Genomic DNA, 6,470 nt, shown 5'->3' on the forward strand with positions numbered 1-6,470 from the left:
TCATAATTATCATTATTTTACCAATAACTGAGTTCCTTATTATCCTTCTTTTTCATTAAAATGAAAACAAGCTTTTCAACAGAAAAAAAAAAAAAACAATAGCACAATTTGGACTTATTCATGCAGCAATTCAAATACCTCACCTGAAAGTGTGGTAATCCAGTATTTCTATAGTCCAGAAGAAATCTGATCTGTCATCGGAAACATAATCACCTGATTTATTGTACATTAAGCACTCTTCTAGTTGGAGTATGGCTTGCTGTAATGGAATATGTAATTGAACATGGAAGTGTTTCTTATTTCCAAAGAGCAATTTAAATTTAGGAAAGGCCCCTGGGATGTTTGGAGAAAGTGCTCTATAAAGCACAGATGAAACATGAAAATCTCTTAAATAACCGAAGTGAAATTGGCCAGGGAGGCCCAAACCAAATTAATACACTTTAAAGTGTTTAATAGCTTTCTCTGAACTAAAGCCAGTGTGTATAGATTTGAACTCCTCAAGTCCTGCAGACAATAACGGAGTCAGGCTGTTTGTGACATATTTGGCTCAAATTACCTGGGAATGTAATAAATGTCATCCTTTCTGGGGCATGGTAATCATCTCAGTAGCAAAGCATTATGGAATCAGGCCTTCAGTGGAAACAGTGTTGATATGCCAGTTAGGTTACACAAGGATCACTTGTATTGGACAAAGAGACACAGGTCTAACTGATCAAAGACACAGTAATCAACACACAGTGATTTGATAGGTTGCAATGGACATGTAAACTTTTGCATAAAACACACTGAGAAAATCACACTAAGAATCTCTTTCTACATGATTTACTACTCCACAGCTGGGAGCAGCAATAGAATGGAAGAAATTGAATAAGACAACCAGAGATTGAGATTCCACCCTTCAACACACATTTATATTTACTGGGAAAGACACTATCATATTCGAAAGAAGTAAATGTTCACATATATAAACCGAATGAAAGATACCTGATAACATGACATCTTTATTTCTGTTCTATAGTGCCATCATCTAAACTGGGTGAGCAAACAAGGAAACTAATGAGATTTAATTTAATAATATTATATGTGCAGAACAAATCACTTTACATCAATAATTTATGCATAAATGACATTACTATTACAGAGATATGTGTCTTCCTTTTGTATTTTGGTTTGGAAAATGTACTGTACATGAGGATGTCCTCAGTTATATTAGTCCTCAGTTATACTTTTTTGTTCAATTGCTTGTAATTATAACTCTGAGTCACAGAAATTTCAATTTAATTCCATGATTCTAAATTAAATTTTAATAACATTGAAAAAAACATACAGAACATCTAAATGATTTATAAGTGTGTAATTTATAATTGTGGCCTGTATAAAATAATAATACTCTTAATAAATCATTCATTGAATTTCCAAAGTTCAGGATTCTTAAGTTTAGTGATGGCGCTATGTGTCAAATAAACATGTTCATATAAAAAAAACACATGAATATGTATGTCCTCCTTGTGAGGGATGGTAAAATGAGAAAGAAAATGAAGTGATCTATGATCTTTTTTTTTCTCAATAGGAGAGCCAATTTGCTGCAGCAGCACTGTGACAGTGCCACAGTGAAACCGACAGCCATCCACCGCTCCCAGATGTTCCAGAGAGGTGACAGATGTTTAAGTGTGAGGGAAGACGAGGAGCAGAAACCAGGCCACACCACCCTTCAGCCCAGTGAAAGGAGACGGCTCTACTGACAGAACTGCTGAGGCGCCGACTTCTTTCACAGCCAGTCAACGACAGAGGTGACAATCTAAGACCCCCCCCCCCCAATCCCTGAATAAATGTTCAGGTGCAGCCTGTGCAGTCCCCCCCCCCCCCCCCCCCCCCCCCCCGCACACACACACCGTCTCAGTAAACACCACACACACGCACAATGTCAGCAAATACACTTGACTCAGCAAAAACCGCAGCACATCCCATACGATTGCCATTCCCAGAAAAAGGAGCATGGACGTATGAAAAGAAACTTCTTTAAAAGGCAGGAGTTCACAGCAAACGCTCTATAACTACACATCCTTCACCAACAGCCAGGAGCAGCTGCCTCAGGGAGGTAAAAATGAAATGTAGGAAGTCAACCCCTGCAGTGCAGTGCTGCTCTGTCCTCTCACTCCTCTCACTCCACTGCATGATATAAACTGACTGTACAGAAATTATATTTTGGATCTATTTCGTACATTTAAATGTAGAGGGATTGAGTACAATCCAGCAGCTATCCACATGGTCTGCTAGGTTTAAATTAAGTTTGCATACTGTACCTATTGTGGTTAACGAGAGTCACTAAGGACATCAGAGTTAATTGCTCATCAGTAGTAATTAGTGAAGGCAGGTGCAAAACATACATTCCTATATAACCAGCATTTTACATATCACTGGGTGCTGAGGTTGCCGTCTTCTCTCCCTTTCCTCCCCTCTGGTCCTTCCCAGGCCAGGTAAGGTGCATTTGTGCATCTCTGAGGTTTAAACAATCAACATTGATTAGACTGTTTTACCTGCAATATCATGCATTGATATCTCTTAGGCTAATATTATGGCCAATGTGGGGCTCTCCTAATGCAAAGGCAGGTTTCTCTGGAATCAGAAAACACATACTCTCTCAGTCTCAGTATAATTTCTCAGTTGGAAAAGCCCAAAAAGTTTCATATGTAAACAGCTTATTTTGTGTTCATATTTACCGTGTTGTCTTGCATTTTTGTACTCCCTGCAGAGAGGTCTATGATTTCATTTTGAAATAGACACCTACAGGTACATTATTAGGTACCAAAGCATAAAAGCATAAAATGTCCATTTCCAAATTAAGAATATATCAGTAACATTACAGCTATATGCCTGTATCTTTGCATGCTTACAGTATGTGTAGGTGAAAGAGGTTTCACAAAATAAACATGGCTCTATAAGCAATTCTTTAAAAATACATGCCAAGCAAGGTTCAAGTCTAATTCTGAAGTATAAATTACAAAAATTAATTGTGGTTTTGAGACCTGACAAAATTAATGTGCAAGTCTTAAAGGAATCAGAGATCACAATATGAATGAACAGAACGTGTGTGGTTATTGTTTCACTTAAAATAACATGAAGCTGACTTTGCTCCAGAATAAAAAGATGCAATTCTGGGTCAAATGCGCAGAATTATTAAAGAATTTAATTATGCAGAGTGAGAGGTGCTGATTCTGGAGTTGCTAAAAAGTGGCTCTGTGCAGGAAACCCTGACTAAAAGACTTTCATCTGTTTAAAGATACCTCCATTAAATCCTGATTAAACTTTAAAGTTTCTTCAGCCACACCACTATCAAAGGTCAGACCTGTCATTTGGAGATTAAGTTCACCAATTTAGCAGTTTTGCTATCTGTGTGTGTGTGTCTCTGTATACAGGTGGGTCACTTACCAGAACCACCTCAGTATCCTGTATATCCTGTATGTAACAAGTCAGAGACTTGTATATACTTTAGCTTAATGGAACAACTCGGTTGCATCATCATCACACAATGCCCAAAACACAACTGAATGCATCTTAATAAATCTATCCACATGGTAGACAGCATAACAATAAAATGCAAAATACTTAATGGATGCCATGAATTATCTAAAAAAACAGTAAATGGGGCACACAGGTTGTGTAAGTATGCATCTGAATATCAAATACATCGAGTTCACAGTGCCTCGAGTTAGTAATTAGTACAAGAAGATCACGCTTTCATATATGGCTCAGGAACTACATGCTGTACATTTCAGTGTCATTTCCCTCAGGCAGAGAGTGGAGGTGCTTATTCACAGCAACAGCTTAAATTGAGGCTGACATGATTTACTTACTTCAGTGTTAAGTCAAGGTATCCAGAATATGTGAGCAAAAAATACCAGAAGGTTCGTGAAGACTTTATCAATTTTAATACATTAAATATACAGACCCATGCATTTAATTTGTGGAAAGGTAAGAAAGCACATATGGAACATTTCTCTATTATTGTGGCATCCTTATTGCATGTGTCCTCCTTTCCCTCAAAACTCAAAGCATGTAAATAACAAAAATCTAAATGTAAATGTAGCTCGGTGAACAAACCGTGTAAAAAGAGCTGTTGATACCTATCAAAAGGCTATTGACTTGCTCCTTGAACTGGCACACGTTCCTTTCCTTTCCTTTCTCTACTATTATGACATTAATGGACTTTATCCTGACCTTTATACATCCAAAATTAAATTCTTCATTAACGAGAACCTAAGCAGTTTAGATGTCTTAATTTGAGAAGATATCAAATTCATACAGGATTAGAAATGGAGGTTCAATTAGAAGTCATGTAGTGTTCATGCATGCATACAGTAACATCATCATAGAGAGTATTACCTCACCGGTTACTGATCTAACTTTTTAAAATACAATGAATAAAAAGACTTAATTCATGCCAGTCCATTCGAACACTGCCAACAGCTTCCCTGTGCCCTGTAGCCATGAGCTTAATTAATTTCTTAATGTTTTCATCTTTTTTTTCTTAAGGCTTTGTTCAGGTACAATGAACTGACATAAAGGCCCATCATTTCCTTCTTATGCTCTTCATAATCATCATGCAAGCAGTCAATAATCTCATCACTTTGTGATATTCAAACATGAAATTATGGTATGTCCACAGGATAAAAATACCCTGCTAAAAAGTACTCTTTAAGATATATTATATTGTATAGTATAGGTATTGTAATGAATACATGGACTGCACAAATTTTGTTAGCTTGTAACATGGCAAAAGTCATTCTACCATGTCCATAAAATTGTTTTTTTTTAAATAGTATTGTTTACATTTACAGTCACATAATGCCATAGCATGCATCATACTGCCATATTTATAGTGAATAACAATGAAGTTATCAATGAACTATCAGAATTAATTCAAGGATTGTGTGAATGGGAATAATGTGAATGACGCTGCAGCTCTGACAGTTGCATTTAGTTCTTTGTACCATTACGACTGACAAAAAAGTCTGTAATGTGTAGCCAGTGGAGAAACAGCTAAAAGAACAGGCTGGAGAGGTTGTACATGGGTGTAAGGTCTGATGACTGATTGAATTAAATTAGGAGGGAAACAGGGTCATGTATTTGATGTGAGCAGCAATCCGAAGGAGAAACAAAGTATGGATGTGGAAGATCACTGCCCTCACTATTTATGTTGAATCCACTGAGTGATGATGACTTCTTATTTCCTCCCCATTACATCATCACAAACCTTTCAAAACACCTAACGATACTTCTCACCATTGATCCTGAGGTATCTTAAACTCATTCCACCAAACCAAAAATGTATGCATCTTAAATAATGGAAAGTCAAAGAAACAATTAATACATGGACTCCAACTATGTATACAAGCAGCAGAGGTACACATATGTGATTCCATTTCAGCTAATAGAAGAACTAAAAAAAGATAAATGGCCACCATATTTGTTGTGAATGAAAGACAGCTAGCTAACAAAAAAATATATAATATTGCTTATATTGGCACTACGAGAGGAAATATATAACAACAGACAAATCTCAAACAGCTAGGCAGAGATGAGCTAAACTGATTGAGAGGTTGCTGACAAACAATTATGATTATGATGGAGATAAGGAAGAATGTGGAATTATCTACTCTGTGTGTGGCATGCGTGCGTGTGTGTGTTTGGTAGCAACATTTGAAATTTGCTGAGATTGAGATTTGGCTAATGATATATATATATAAATATATATATGAAAAGAAACTCATTAAGGAAAGCACGTCTTTCCAGACGCACCTAAAGCAAACTAAGCAGTTAACTGGGTATTGCATACTATGCCTTCATAGTATACCTCAATTTTTGACCAAACATAATAGGTTAGCTTTCTTACCACCATGAAACACAGACACATCTAATCCTTTCTCGGTATACTGACAATACACCACACCCACCAGCTCTAAAGTGGGGAACATTAAACGCATACCAAGAATGCACCAGACACAATAAGGAGTCTAATGAGCAGCAGACAGCACAGTCACGACACAGGATGAAGCACAGCGGTACAATACAGAATACTTGCCCACCAACACTGATATTTTATTCCTTTTGAACTGAGCTCTCAGAAACTCAGGACTGTTCTTATTTGTCTGTACGCACTACGTTTTAGATACCACATAAATCTCATCACATTAAACACACAACAATTTATTCTCTGCAATAGGTGTTTAAAACAGTGCAGCATGTCCACATTTTGAAAAAAGGCGGGGTCTGTTGGGTAATAATTACTTTTTAGTTTGGTTATGCATTACAGCATATACACATCGCACTTCGAAGGTTCTATACGTTGAATGTTCATTATCCTGCCGTGTTGTATTCAGTGCTAACTGCAATCTAGTGCCATGTGACATGTTTTAGTCCTTTATCGTATTCATTTGATGAGTAGGTATACGTCTGAGAAGTGTTAACCC

Source organism: Megalops cyprinoides, chromosome 1 (genome assembly GCF_013368585.1).
Source record: "Megalops cyprinoides isolate fMegCyp1 chromosome 1, fMegCyp1.pri, whole genome shotgun sequence".
Lineage (NCBI taxonomy): Eukaryota > Metazoa > Chordata > Actinopteri > Elopiformes > Megalopidae > Megalops > Megalops cyprinoides.